A 16,374-nucleotide genomic window follows, 5' to 3' on the forward strand; every position below is an offset into this window, starting at 1 on the left:
AGAAGTGTCACAGTTCACTATTAAAATGTAATCATTGGGGTCCTGAGAGAAATGATTAAGAACTACGCAATTCAGTCCTTTTAGAGACATCACCAATGAAAATAATGCCATATTGTCAGTGTTTGTAGCTTAATGCCAGATGGATGGAGGGGGGAGTTATTCAACTCTCAAGGCCACTCAAGAAAGGCTCTTCAAGAAATACACTGCTCATTTTCTAACCAGCCTCTACTGACATGTATATTCAGTAATGAGAATGAAAGAGAAACAGAGGGAGGTCCAGGGCCTTGACTATACAATTTCCCACAGAAGGTTCTCCCTCTGGGACCAATAAATTTCAGTTCCCAAGAAGTGCTAGGCCTATACAGGAACAAGTTTTTGCCAACAGCCTTGCTAGGTAGAGGTAACACCTCATTAAGTCGTATAGGCCCACTCTTCAAATGCCTAGCTATTCATTTAGGGAACCCAAAGAGGAGACATTTTGTTCCTATTTACCACTCCTGTCTCCTGGAAATGCCTGAATTTCCTGAAATAATTGTGTCATTCCCATCATTACAAATCTTGGGAAGGAAACAATTTAAGACTTGGAATGACAATGCTTGGTAAGAAATGTATGCATTATCCTGCCCATGTAATTGTTGCCCCTCTGTACAGTATGTTCTCAAATAAAATAAAATACAATTTAAAAAAAAAAAAAAAGACTTGGAATGTATGTTTGATCAAGAATCAACTCTTATAGCAAGGTATTAAATTACATTAATAATTTTCTTTGATTATATGAGCATCAACAACCACTATTACTACCTCCTTCTACTGCTGTTAATGTATTTTGGATGTTGTGATGAGAATTCTTCATTCATTATTTTATTTTATCCTTACTTTTATTGAAAGTGAACATGTATCATAACCATTTTGCCAATAAGAAAGCTGATGGATATAGAGGTCAAATTACCTGTACAAAGTTACACAGCTTTGGGTCTAAGACTCCAGGATCCAGGTAGATGGGTGCCAAGATCCATGGACTAATCACTTCTCTATACTACTTCTTCTTTACTATACTACTTCTTCTTTAGGCCTGGATTTTTAAAATCTCCAAACCACCCTCAAAGGCTTCTTCTTATTAAATCTGTCATCTACAAAACATATACTTTATAAAGTTATTTACTTCCTTCGAGGAGCAAACTATTACTTTTTAATTATAACATGAAATCTTAAATGTTAACTGCCTTGACATCAATTGCTGGCCATCTACATAGGGAAACGTTTCTGATTCAGGAAAGTAAATTATTTTAATATTCATTCTCAAAAACATTAACTAAGCTGAGAGTGTAGAACAGTATTTGAGTACTTTCCCTGCCCAGAACTGAAAAAAAAAAAAACTCAGATTAGTGAGAATGGTACACACAATAGGGACAGGGTAGGTTCGCTCTGAATCTAATGAAGCTTGTTTTTCCATGACCCTGAGAGGGACCCTTGTATTTTTGTATTAGTAATATTTAACTTTTTTTTCAAATATTGTATAGGCTGTAGAGCCCTCAAATCTAGGTGCATCCAGCACTGTTTTAGAAGTTAAAATTGTGAACTATGTGGTTGTTCCACTTTGCCTACAAATCCTGGCTCCACAACTTAATACATGTGTGACCTGAGTGTATTACTTAATCTCTATGCCTACGTTTTTTTCCTTAAAGTATTGGAGACTCTGATAGAGGATACATAATGCATAATTATTATCATAGATAAAGGATTAATTTGTTGCAACAAATAAATTAATATATGATACATGAAGTACTAATAAGCATAAATAACTATGTCACTGTTATTTTAATATCATGTAAATACTGACAGCATGTCAGTATCTAAACTACAATACTTTGTTTTATTATCATCTTTAAGTGTGTGTACAAAGAGGTTTCAATTCAACTTGTCAGTTTATGAGTGCAATACATCTTAATCAATGTCATTCTTTGCAACACTTTTTTTTTATAACTGCTAGTTTGGCTAGTTAGAATGTCATTATTATCAATCACTATTCAAAGAACTGTTTTCACTTAAACCTAGTATGGAAACATAGTCTGAATAGGTCTTTCGGGAGTATATTTATTATTACTGATAGATTTATTTATGCAAATAATTTGAAGCTAGCCTTAGACTAGGGCTACTTCAGGGTTTCTATCTTAGTAAGTCCTTGTAACAGTCCCTCAGCCTTGAGTTCTCAATCATCCACATAAAATCCTCCTGCCTTTATTGTCCCAAAGTATACATTACTCACATCCTACATTGGCTTCTTTTTCTATTTAATTCACATTATAAACTAATTGCTCATCTTCAGAACTGTGCAAGTGACATTACCAGCAATGGGAAAATTCTGATGAAGATAACCACAGTAGTTTAATGTTTTCTATTAATTTAAATTAATTATTTAGTGATTTAAGATATTTAATAATAATCATTTAATTATTAATCTTAATCAAATTGCTTTTAATGTATCCCAAGCAAGCTTCCTTTTTTTCCATTTTTCACAAAGCAAACTGAAGCTCAGCATAGTGAAATAGCTTATCTATTTGACAACATCAATAAGTTGGAGAACAGGAAGAGAAACTAGTTTACTAGTTGGATAGTTTACATTCCCACCAACAGTGCAATAGTGTTCCTTTTCCTCTCCATCCCTGCCAGCATTTGTTGTTGTTGCTTCAATTCTTGACCAATCTAACTGGGGTGAGTTGGGATCTCAGAGTTTTGATTTACATTTTCTTTATGGCCAAGAATGTTGAGAAATTCCCACATGTCTATTTGCTATTCTTCTGCTTTCATAAGCTCCTTTGCCCATTTGTTGACTGGTTTATTAGCTTCAGAGGGGTGTTAATTTTTGAGCTCCTTGTATATTTGGGATATTAGGCCTTTGGCAGATATATTTCTGGTAAACATTCTCTCCCAGTCTGTTGGCTGCCTTTTTAGTTCAGTAACTATGTCCTTTGCTGTGTATAAACTTTTTATTTTAATATAATCCTATTTGTCAAGTCTCAGGAGAGAAAAATTTTAAGTGAAAATGGAGAAATCATTTTTGACAAAGTTATCTAATTCAAAGCCAAGGCTCCTGGCCATGGTACAAATTGAAAACTCTCTTGAATTCCTTAAAAGCATCTATTCTAATTCTCTATTTTGCATAATAGGAAACTGAGGCTTGGAGAGAGAAAGTGACTATCTTCAGAAGAATATGGTTAATACACAGCAAAGCAATTACTTAAATTCAAAGGCTAGTTGTAAATTTTATTCTCTAAACTTGTCTACTAGATGGTTTTGAGAGGGAAGGATGATTAAGTAGGTATAGGTTATGTTAAGAAATATGGTAGAAAATAGTCCAGAGCTACCTTTAATATTCAATGAGGAAGAAAGGTTGTCATTTAGCTATTTGCAATAACAGTGACATTTGCAATGGAATAGATGAATATAGTTGTGCACACTATATGAACCAGAAAGTTATGGAGCATGTAGGCAGAGAAGCAAAAAACTGACACCAGCAATGTAGACATTGATTATGAAGAAAGTTAGAAAATTAAAAGTGCTAAATGGCATGACTTAGTTAATGACCAAGGAAACACAAGGAAGGCTATAAATATTGGAGGGGTATAAATCCTATAAAGGACACGAAAGTATTTTAAAAACAAGGAGGAAAAAGCTAACACCATTAGGATTAATGGGACTTAATATCAGCTGAAAGGGAAAAATAAAAGTTGAACATAAGGAAACAGTAAAAAATGAAATTTATTATTTTCCAGATTTATCTTCCAAGGCCAGAGGCAGAGTCTGTAATATGAGACATTAAAATCTGATTGGACAAAAATACATCAATTAATGACAGGAAGCCATGTTCCATGGATACATTGGAAATGGGACACAGCCCCTGGAGGTCTTTTCCATCTCTCATTTTTGTAATCTTGAAAGCACATAATATTGTTTTGAATTTGCATTCCTTATGAAGACTAGCACTATGGAGCTGAATATAGACTAGTGGGCTCTCTCTATGCTCAATGGGGAAAAAGTCAGAACTGACTTTAGAAAAGTGCCCCCTAAGTACATGCAATGATTAAGTACATTGGCCTCATAGGAGAATAAATGTACATGGCCCACTTTCATCCATCTGCCTGTTCGAACATGAAAAATTAGATAGGATTATTTCTTTCACTACCAAAAAACGTAAGAATCCTCCTTTGTAGGTAGACATAATTACATAGACCTATAATACCAGCACTGGAGAGGCCAGGGCTAGAGGATTGTGAGCTTAAGGATAATCTGGACTGTAGAGAGGGAATCACCCTTTCTCAGAATAAAAAAAGGAAAAGAATACAAAAAAGTTGACGGAGACAAAGGTTGAATCCCTGTCGGTGGTATCTTATGTATTTTGCCAAAGTTACTAGAATGACAATCTTGGCAAAAAAAATTAACAACTGTTAGCTTTTCCATGCCTACCAGTACCTGAGGTAGCTGCTGGCTTAGGCCTGCTTTGTCTTGTCTTCAGTACTCATATCCTCAGTACTCTGTGGATCCTTTCCTTGGCTAGCTGTTGTCCTGCTCTGCATCCTCACATCTGTGTAGTTTGATATTGAGATGTAGACAACATGATGACTGTGGTAATCAAAGTAATAGCACTGACAATTGACAATATTCCTATTGAGTGAAGAAAAAATCAAGTCTACAGAAGCTCCTGCATGTATTAAGCTTCAAAGGCTTCTGTCTTCCTTGCTTTTTTAAAATTTTTATTTATTTTTTATTGTGAAAATACTGTACAGAGGAGTTACAATTACATGGGCAAGATAATGAGTACATTTCTTAACAAGCATTGTAGCCTGCTCCTTTGTTTCCCCTTTCCATCCCTTCCCATCCTCCCCCCGCCCCCCCCCCACCAAAGTTGTAAAGTTCGTTTTCGAAATAACGACTTGTACTTCTCATTGTTGCAACAGGTCCATCTGTATCCCTATTTAAACGACTTGTTTTTCCCCTTCCCTTCCACAAATTATACCGACATCAAATATAGTGAAAGCAGGGGTTATACTGTGGGGGAGAGACATACGTCCTTGCTTACAGCTTAGATTCTGCCTGCATCTTCCTCCCTCCTTCCTAGAGAAAATCTCTGGCTCACCATCAATCTCAAAGAAGCATTACATCTGCCATCATGTGAGCATTGATTAAATAGTTAAATGACTAACTGAACATCAGTCATTAAAGCCCATTCATTTGTTTATTCAACAAATGAATCCCTAGCCTGCTGGATTGCTAAATCTCAATCACCTTAGATTCTGCATCTTCCTATCTTAAGGATTTGTTTCCAGTTCCATATATCCATCCACAGAAGGGACACTGGCTAGAGCTTTTGTAAAAAAAAAAAAAATTTCATTGGGTTTTTAAATTATTTTTAAAGTAGTTATACTAAAGGGTTTTGGTTCTGTTTCTGAGAACAATGCAGCCTGATCATCCTTTCTGGAATATGGACACATTTCTGTCTTTACTTCCCAGAAATTCTGGTGGTTGGCCCTACTCACTATACTGGAATTATATTGACTCTGACAGTAGGCTATATGATCCCCAGTTTATCACATTACTTGAGGCAATGTAATTTGGCTGTGTGGTCACCGGCTAGGTTCTCCATGGTTTAGCACTACAGAACCAGCTTGCTCGAACTGCCCCCACCACCAATGCTTCTGCGATGCTGTACTACCTCTCACCATAATTGTACCACTTAGAAAAACAAATTACTCTTATATTTTAAATCTTTTTCTCTGTTTCTTCTGGCAACCTATTTGTTCTTCTCAAACCAAAATGTTTACTGAGGTTTTCAACAAGAATTCAGGTCGCCCTCACATCTTCAAATATTCATTAGAAATGTGCGGTATGGAAAACCACTGAAGATCATTACAGAGGTAGTCGGAAGCCAATGTGCCAGGACAATGAAAAACAATTCTGCAGCTCCCCATGCTCTGCTAGTTGTGTTTGTCATAAATGAGTTGTGGAGATTTGGAGTGAATGATCCATATCATATTGAACTGTCCTTTTTTTTTTTTATAGCTGACAATTGAAGGTGACGGAGAAGCAGGGCCAGTGTCAGACAGTATCTAATTGGAAATCTCTCATTAATGTCTGATGTTGACTTGTAATACTTGATGAAATTAGGACCACAGTGGAATGGATTTTATTATACAGAATGAACTGGTTGAGCTCTCTTCCATTTTGGTGTTTTTTTAACCCAGGCCCCCAGACACACAACACATACCCTTAACTTTGTGGCAGAAGGACCCCAGCAGAGTAAGGAATTATGAGTAAGGCAGATCTGTGCACAAACAAAGCGAAAACAGTAATGTAGTGAAGGAAATTAAAACCATATGGACTTTTATGCCACATATGTTAGAGCAGTTCTTGGGTACTGCTGTGGAACCAAGGACTAGGGGAGGCTGCTGAGAGGTCACCTTGGCTCCAGGCCTCTAGACAGAACTGCCCTTAACCTAGGCCAGGCAGCTTCATCTTGCATGGAGATCATCCACATTGTCCCTCCATGCTTGCCTGGTCCCTGAATGACTAAAAAAAGACTCTTAGAGAGTCTTATAGAAAGTGTGTGTCTTTAGCTGAGATATTATTATTCAAGGGAAAAATGTATTTGAAGGAATGAGGATTTTAGGCTAACTCTCCTCCTCCTCCTCCTCCTCCTCCTCCTCCTCCCCCTCCCCCTCCCCTCCCCCTCCCACTCCCCCTCCTCCTCCTCCATCTTCCTCCTCCTTCACTGTGCTGTTAAATTCAGGGCCTTAGTGCTGTCCCTGAGCTTTTCTGCTCAAGGCTAGCACTCTACCACTTGAGCCACAGCACCACTTCCAGGTTTTTTCTTTTCTTTTCTTTTCTTTCATTTTTGTTGGTTAGAATCTCACCAACTTTCCTTTCCAGACTGGCTTTGAACTTGAATCCTCAGATCTCAGCCCCCTGAGTATCTAGACTGACAGTATCTTGAGCTATAGTGTCTGGACTTGTGTTCCTTCTTCTTAACTCTTTAACACTTCTGGAAGAGATAAGAAGAACAAGGGATGGAGAAAAAGTGAAAATTCTCACTAGTTTACTCCAGACCCAAGAAGAGGGGAAAAAAAAGTCAGAACTTAACCACAGAGACAAGAAAAAAGTATTTTGCATAAGAAAACATGGTCAATGCTCACAGGATGATTTTCCAAAATATCCATTAGTTACCTGGAGGTTAAGCTTTGCAATCTGACTTTTTTGTTTGTTTGTTTGTTTTTCAAGCTTTAATAAAATGTGTATTTCTCTCATAACTACTGTTTGATAAAAAACAGAGAATTACACAGATAATGATTGTTCATGAGGCATGGAAAGAAATTGTAAGTACAGAGGTTTAAAAAATTATTCTGTATATTCTAAATTTTTATTTATTTTTTATTTTTTATTGTGAAAATACTGTACAGAGGGGTTACAATTACATGGGCAAGATAATGAATACATTTCTTATCAAGCATTGTAGCCTCCTCCTTTGTTTTCCCTTCCCATCCTCCCCCTGCCCCCCCACCCAATCCTACCCCCACCCCCCGGCCCCGCATCAAAGTTGTAAAGTTCGTTTTTCCACATAACGACTTGTACATCTCATTGTTGAATGGATCCACCTGTATCCCACAGACAGACCAGTATAATTTTATGTTTGGTTTTTCTTTCTTTAATGACTCTGAGCTTAAGCGTAAACTATTGGTGATAATTACTATCTATTTTCTGAATAAAGTTGGGCATTTCACGAATGTAGAAATCCTTTCAAAAGACTTAACAAAAAAAGTAGAACATTCAGAAATACATCTGGAATACATCACAAACAGATATCCAGTATTTTCTCTAAAACCTCTAGTTTTAGGAATAAGGTTTTGCACCATATTTCTTACCTCTTCCAGACATGGTAAACAAGGGAAAAGACACATAGCTAGAGTTAAAACTCCATTCCTGTTTTCAAATAGTTTTCTTCTTTTGAAAATAATACCTTATAAGACACTATGCTGGAAACGAACTTTACAACTTCTTGCGGGGGATGAGAAGGGGAGAGGGGAGAGAAGGGATAGGAGGAGAAAAACAAATGCCGGCCACCTGTGGCTCACACCTGTAATCCTAGCTACTCAGGAGACTGAGATCTGAGGATCGAAGTTCAAAGCTAGCCCATGTAGGAAAGTCTGTGAGACTCTTATCTCCAACAAACCACTAGAAAACAGGAAGTGGTCCTGAGGCTCAAGCGATAGAGAACTTGCCTTGAGCTGAAGAGCTAAGGGATAGTGCCCAAGCCCAGAGTTCAAGCCCCACAACTGAAAAAACAAAACAAAACAAACAAAGGAGGGGGTAACTGTTTAATAAGAGATGTACTCATTACCATACTCATGTAATTGTAACCCTTTTGTACAGCATCTTTACAATAAAATAAAAATTTTAAAAAGAAAATAATATCCTAGTTAAAGATGCAAACATTCAATGATAGTTTCTGAGAGTGCATTGGTCAAAGATATACAGTCATCTTCAGTTTCAGAAGATAAAATAATGACTGAGTTTGGCTATTTTTATACCTAATGAATGCCTACCTCTTCTGGTCTTTGACTCTGTAATGGTATGATCTAAAAGAGGTGAGATGGGAGAGACAGAGACAGAGAGACAGAGAAAGAAAGATCCCATCATTCACAAAGCATATTAATGAAAAGTTAATCCCCTGAGCCCTTCTATCTCCTCCTCAGTTTCACCCCTACTTAGTCAATTTGCCTCTTACTATAATAGGACATAATAGCTACCATTCCTATTCAGACTTTCCTTGGGTCTATTTTCAAGCCACATTTACTTACACATTTTGGTAACAAATAAACTTCTAAGCCATTTCATTCACTATATAATACTAATGGTGATGTCATATTTAATACACTCTCATCCTAGAACATTTGGAGGCAAAAAGAACCAGTAGCTGGTTGCACAATGTCTTTTCTTACCTATATGCAAGTTTACCCTCAGGCAGCAACGTGAATTCAGTGTCCTGACAGTGATTTTGTCTCAATCCATCACCCCTTGGGTTTTAACAAATCAGAAAGCTAGCTAGTCTCCATTGTTTTGTTTTGTTTATCATTTTACAGGTCAGGAAATGGAAAGGGAATGATATTGAATCAACATCAGATCACATAGAGTCAATAAATGAAGTGAGTCTAGAGCTCAAATTATAACTCCCAATCCAGTATGATATTTCTACCATAGTACACCATCAACCTGTATTGTTTAAATCCCAAAGGCTACATTGAATTTCATTGAGTTGTAGCATAGAATTGTCTGGATAGACAGAAGATGATGATAGAAAAGGAATTCTCATGCTGACAAAAATATTCCACTCTCAGTAAGTGGTATATGGTACTTAGCTGGTGCTCCAAAGTCTTTGGATAATTTATAAAATGTTTTATGTTACAAAAAGATGTCTAAATATCTGGTTTATATTCATGTGTGTGTATAGATATAGATATAGATATCTATATGTATCTATCCAACTCTCTCTCTCTCTCTCTCTCTCTCTCTCTCTCTCTCTCTCTATATATATATATATATATATATATATATATATATATATGTCTGCTACAATTTCTATGAGCAAAGCTTCCAAGGATATCTTTGTAGAAAGGAATTAAACAGAATTATAAGCTTGTTGATGGCTAGTTAGAGAAAAGGTGAAGAAATTCCACAGTAAGTAAAGCAAGCAGGATCTCATTGAAGAATCAACAATTACATTAATATAAAAGAACTTCTATAAACTAAATGTGATGGAGACCTCAGGAAAATGCTCTTTTGGAGAGGCTACTCACACACTGTACCTTGTTGATACCAAACATCTGGCTGGAAAGAAAACAGTTCAGTCAATCAACCAGATGTTTAGTCTACCCCCTGCCAAACATCTGGAGTATGGATGGAATCATTTCCTTTTCATTAGGGAGCTTGGCCACAGTGACCCAAAGGTGTAATCACAGCATGAGAACACAGCATGAGAATGATGGATATCTTGATCCTCCAGGATTCCCAGGGCGGGACATTCTTCAGGTCTGTATGGGTCAATTCAACATCAGTTTAGTTTAAGATTTGTTGGCTGTTTGTTGTTCTGAGACACTTTGATGCCAGCACATTTTGTTAATCCCCCCATCATGAAAAGCAGAGACTGTGAGTTGAAAAGGGACACTTTAGTGACATCCAAGAATAGGAGGTCATTGGGTAAAAGCTACACTGGTTTCCGCCCAAATTGTCATTAAGTGACCTTCCTCCACTGTTTTAACTGCTGTGGGGGAAAAGGTGCTGACATTTTGTTGGCACTGACCTAGGGATTTATAATGAGTATAGAACTTGGCTCTATTATAAAACATAATCCATCTGACAAAAGGAAATCATTTAATGGGCACTCTGTAAATTATAACAGTTTGTAAGAAGGAGAAGATGAGGACAATAGCAGAAAGCCAAAAAGGTCACTCAATGAGAATGTTGTCAGACTTCTCTTCAGGTAGACCAGCATTGCCAAGGGTAGAACAATCTCAACATATACCATTCTTTTCCTCATCAATTCTAATCAAAGGCAGAGGGGAGGCAACATGAGGCTAGAGAGATACTAAATTTGGAGAGAACTAAAGAACTTTGTCTTCTGTATTTCAGAATAGCAGGATAGTTATGACATTTGCAATTTATCGTGTTATTCTATGGATTTTTCTTCTGGGAGTAGAAAAGTTTTCTAGAGGAAGACAACTGGCAGGCAGCCACAGGTCACACCTCAGTCAGGAATATTGCAGGATCTGATGTAGGAATCTTCAGAAAGAGGATCTACAAGTTTCGGAAAGCCTCATGGGGAGACAACCCCACTGAAGAGAAGCATGTTCCTGTCTTAGTTTGTCTTCCATGCTTGCAATGATAACCATGATAATGCTTTACAGGTGTTCTGAATTCTGTAGTTTCAAAGTGCTTTCCTAAATGACTTCTTTTGATCTGTGTTCTTTACTAGGTGCAGTTTAAAGGAAAGGGAAGGAAGAACATAATCAAACACGTACCTTTGTTCCTATTACTTTCCAGACATGGCCCAAAGCACTTTCACATGATCTCTTATTCCATGTGTTCAAACCAAGACACATTTTTCTTACTTTTTTTTTGCTTCCTTTTAAAAGTAATTTTCACAAGATCACCCAGACAGTAAAAAGCTAGGTTGGAAAATTTGAATCCAAGTCTCTCTACAAATCTCATACTTTATTATATTGTATATTATTGTTTTGTTTAAAATACCAAGACAAAACAAAGCAAAAAGCTTTGCTATAGAACTCCTGAGTCATAGTATAATTTTAATGATTGTACAGAAATATATTTTAATATGCATAAGGCATCTATATTTGAAATCTTCTTGGAGGCAATCCACACTAACGTTGGACCATCCCTGAAGTGTCTGAGTAAAAGTGAGCCATAAACTATACACTAATTACTCAGAAATTTGTATATCTGAATCTAATTTTTCCCTTGCATTCTACACCAGTTGAAACTACACTTGTCTCAACATCTTCCAATGGGTCTCCCAAAGTTATCTCAAGCTTTGATCTCACTGTGTGAATGTCTAGAGTCCAGTATAATTTATCATGTCCATGTATAACTTTTTGTGATTTTTTTTTAATCCAATGTGTTTACTTGTAGATTTATAAGCACATTTTAGTTACAACAAATGAGGGAGACCATGAAACTTATGTTTCTCTGCATCTGGCTTATTTCACTTAATTCAAGTTTTTCCAAGTCTTTACATTCCTTTATGAATGGTCCAAAACCATTCTTTCTGTGGAAGTATAGAATTTCATTGTGTATATATACCATATTTTCTTGATCCATTCATTCATTAAGGTGCATCTGGGTTGATTCCATACCTTAGCTATGGTGAACAATGCTGCAATGAACATGATTGTGCTGATAGCATTAGTGTGCCTTGTTTGTGGTCTATTGGGTAAATGCCCGGGAGTGGGATTGCTGGGTCATAGGGAACCTCTATGTTTGGTCTTTTGAGAAACCTCCATACTGCTTTCCAGATAGGATCACAAAGGCTCAATAGCTGTGTGCACATAACATATAAAATGATCTTTACCCAAATTAACTCCAAGAAATAGAAACAAGAGGGGCTTGGAGGATTGTTTTTTGTTTTTGTTTGCTGTTTTATCTGTTTGGGGGAGGATTAGGGGGAGCACAGAAATGATGAGACAAAGGGTGAACAAAGGAAGTAGTGATACTCATTAGACACTGTTGAAAATGACCTATCCAACTTAGGGGGTGAGGGATAGGATGGAAAAACTGGGAGAAAGTGAGGGAGGGGGTGACACTTCAAAATGAAATGTACTCATTACCTGACTTACGTAACTGTAACACCTCTGTACATCAACTTTATACTAATAATTTAAAAAAATTATCTCAAACTTAGTGCATCTGAAATCACACTTTGAATATCCCCCCACTACCCCAAATGCTTCTTTCAATGCACTGTCTCCACAAACAGCAGCTCCATTTTACCAGACACTCTGGCCCAAACCCCTAGGATAGCTTACGACTCTGCTGTTCTACACCTCACATCCACTCTATCAGCAAACACTATTCAATCTTAACTTTAGGTCATGTTCTTTCCCATTCCTGCTGTCAACGCTTTACATGCACTCTTCCTGTTGCCTAAATGATCTTCCTCCATATATATAAGCCTCAATCCATCTCTTATTTTGAGTCTTTCCTCCACTGGCACCTCCTCAGAGAGACCTCTCCTCACTCCCTTAAGCTCAATAGTTCCGCATACCCAAGCATTACTCTATATCATTTTTTCATTCTTCTTTCCATCATTTATTCTCACCTCATTCAGCAAATCCTGTTAATTTCCTACTGAACTCCCATTCACCATATGCTTGGCTTTCCATGGAGATCTCCAGACACATCTTTATAGTGACTTGCTTTTTCTCTCTGGCTGATCACAATATTGATGTCCTCGAGCCATAGAAATGTATCCAGCCTGTACTTCTGAGAAGTTAGCCTCCTAGAAGCAAGGAGACATGAGAGCTGTCACCTCTTGGGCAGAAAGCCTTCAGTAGTCCTCTGCACTGATTTTCACAAGGCCTTCATAGGTTCAATCTCAGTTGTCCAATTCGCTCATTAATGCCACCCTTGACTGACTCTCTGTCCTTCCTAGTTTCATATTCTACTCTCTCACTGTGCTTATATTACCACCTAATGAACTGCTATTATTCAAATTCTTATCTTATGGAGCTTTTGGGGAGGGGCATCAAAATAAACTCTTTGAAATTTTTTTGTTTTGTTATACAAGTGAAGAGTTTTCACTATGAAATTTATATTCATGAATACGTCATGTATTGATCACTCTTTTCTCCCTTTTTCCCTCTTACTTTCTTTCCCTTTCTCCTCTAGTTCTCCCCTAGTCTCTAATTGTCAATCCCTCCTTTACTTTCAGGTCTCTTTTCTTTTTCTTTTTCTTTCTTTCTTTCTTTCTTTCTTTCTTTCTTTCTTTCTTTCTTTCTTTCTTTCTTTCTTTCTTCTCTTTCTCTCTTCTTTTTTTTTTTAGGTTTTCACAAATGAGAGAAAATGAAATGCTTCTCTTTCTGTGTCAGGCCTACTTTATTTAGCAGAATGTCCTCCAATTCCATCCATTTTCCTGCAAACAACAACGTTATGCTAAGGAGTATTCTCTTATGTATGTATTGCATATTGCTGTTATCCATATATCCATACATGTATGTAGGCTGATTCTATATCCTAGCTATTGTGAATAGTGCCTCAGTGAACACTGGCGTGAAAGTATCTCTTTTCTACGCAGACTCCATTTCCTTCAGGAGAATGTCTAAGAGAGAGAGAGAACTGAGTCATATGATAAATCTGCTTTTAGGTTTTTGAGAGCCTCCATTCTTTTTTCCATAGAGGTTGCACTAATTTTCATTCTCACCAAAGCATATAATAGTTCCTTTTCCTCCACATTCTTGCCAGCATTTGTCATTTCTTATAGTAGCCATTCTAACTAGAATGAGATGGAAGTCCAGCATAGCTTTCAACATAGCTTTTATTTGCATTTCCCTGACAACTAAAGATATTGAGCATTTTTCTATATATTTATTGGCCATTTGTCCTTCTTTAAAGATCTCTCTTGAGTTCATTTTGCTCATTTTATATTGAATTACTACTTTTTATTGTTGTTTTGCATTCCTTAGATATACTTTTTCCTTTATATATTCTTAATATTGATCCTCTATCAGATGAATAGCTGGAAAATATTTCTTCCCCTTCTACAAATTATCTCCTCTCTGTAGATTATTTCCTTTGTTGTGCAGATGCTTTTTAATTGGATATAATTCTGTTGGTTAAATCTTTGGTTTCTTGAACTCCTACTCAGGAAATCACTGCCTATACCCATATCTTGTTTTTCTTGTTGCTTGGTTTAAAATCTAGTAGCTGAAACATATTTTTTATGTTTATTTGTTTGTGTGTTTATCACCAGTATCTTGCTACAATGAGAGGTCCAAAAGAGTAATAAAGTTGCTTTGTTCATTTGTGTCACTACCATCTACACTTCTGGCACATGGGAAATAATCTTCTTTTTAATGGAATAAATGTGAAGAAATAACCTCCATTTATTGGGGTTTTGCTTTTGTTTTCATTTTTGTTTGGTACTGGTCCCAGAGGCTTAGACCCAGGTCCTGGGCCTTGTCCCTGTGCTTTCTTAAGGCTAGCACTCTATCTCTTGAGTCACAAGCTCCACTTCCATCTTTTTTGGTAATTAATTGCAGATACGAGTCTCACAGACTCCTAACTGGGCTGGTTTAAAACCAGTATCCATAGATCTCAGCTTCCTGAGTAGCAAGGATTGCAAGTTTGAGTCGCCATTTACATTGGATTTCTTCTTACTATGTTGTCCTGCCAGGGGCTGCAGAAGGATGAGTTCGAAGTTCTGTGCTGTCAATGTGACAGAAAACAGAATTAGAATAGAAAGTGAGATTTCTGAAAGCTGAGAAAACCAAAGGGAAAGATACGTTCATTCTTGCTCATATGTCTTTCATTAAACATGGAAGCATAAGGAGGTGGTTCAAGTCATAGAGCACTTGCCCAGCAAGTGTGAGGCCTTGGGTTTAATCTCAGTATCATACATACAGAAATAAATAAATAATAAAGTAAAATTAAACAAGAAAACACAAAAAAGCCACAGAAGTGGGCCTTTGGTAACCAATACCTAAGGTGGCCTCATCACTGAGTTCCCATACCCAATGTTGTTGTCCAGCCTCAATCACTGGAGCTCATCCCAACCAAGTAGAGAAGAAACCCCGAGCAAAACTTTTATCCACTTTTAGTGCTTTCTTTCTCTAGCCACAGGCCTTTCATCAGCATCTAAAGCACAAGTGCTGCTTTGAATGGCTGCTTTGATCTGCTGGACAGTAGCTGAAAGGCAGAGGGGCTATATTTATTCTTGACCTCACTGGATATCTGTTTACCTGCGATGAACCCACTGTTCCAAGAAGACAGGAAGGATTTCACCCAAGCAATGAAAAAAAAAAAGGTTGTAGGGATGCTGTAGAGGCAGAAATATTTATTGAGAAAACAACAGACAATTTCATTAGAACAGCTTTTTGGGGGTCCCTGGGCCCTGTCAGCCCCCTTCATCTTCAAATATATAGTTGGAAGCAGTTTAATTCCCTTGTGAATTCAGAGCAACCCCGTCAGTGACAGCTGTAAGGTTCTGGATAGAAGAATGAACAGAGATGAGTTTGGTCAGCAGCACTAGATGATGCTGACTGGTAATATGACCCTGGACAACTTCTTTCACCTGACCAAATCTCAGGAAATGAGCCAAAAACTGATCTGTTTAACTGAGTTGTTAGAATGAAAGTAAAATCATAAGAAAAGTGTTTTGCACATCCAAGTCACTCAGAACACATTTATAAGATGTTCCAAATACAGCCACTGCTTCCTCCCTGAGCTCTCCCTTCCCATTTCCAAGGGACCAGTGCAGAGGGAAGAGCCCTGGAGTCTAATCAGATAGGTTTGCTGGGGTGAATGTAAACACATGTTAGAAAGACAATGGCATCAAGCTATGCCTGAGCACTGCCTTCATAGGTCCACTCCTGGAAGTATTCTCTTTTTGTCCTAACCCATAATTCTATTCCATGTCAGGGCTTTACACAGCTTCCATAACTCATGGATATTATCCTTTGCTGATGATATTTGTGATACTGTGTCTTACACTCCTCTCTCCTTCATTCAAAACCAAACAGCCCTAGATTTTCTGCACTCATGATGGTGAGGACAGACACAGGGAGCATCTGTGCAGTGTGCTGGGGCAATACTACT

This window comes from Dipodomys merriami, unplaced genomic scaffold (genome assembly GCF_024711535.1).
Source record: "Dipodomys merriami isolate MVZ:Mamm:240054 unplaced genomic scaffold, mDipMer1.0.p SCAF_22, whole genome shotgun sequence".
NCBI lineage: Eukaryota > Metazoa > Chordata > Mammalia > Rodentia > Heteromyidae > Dipodomys > Dipodomys merriami.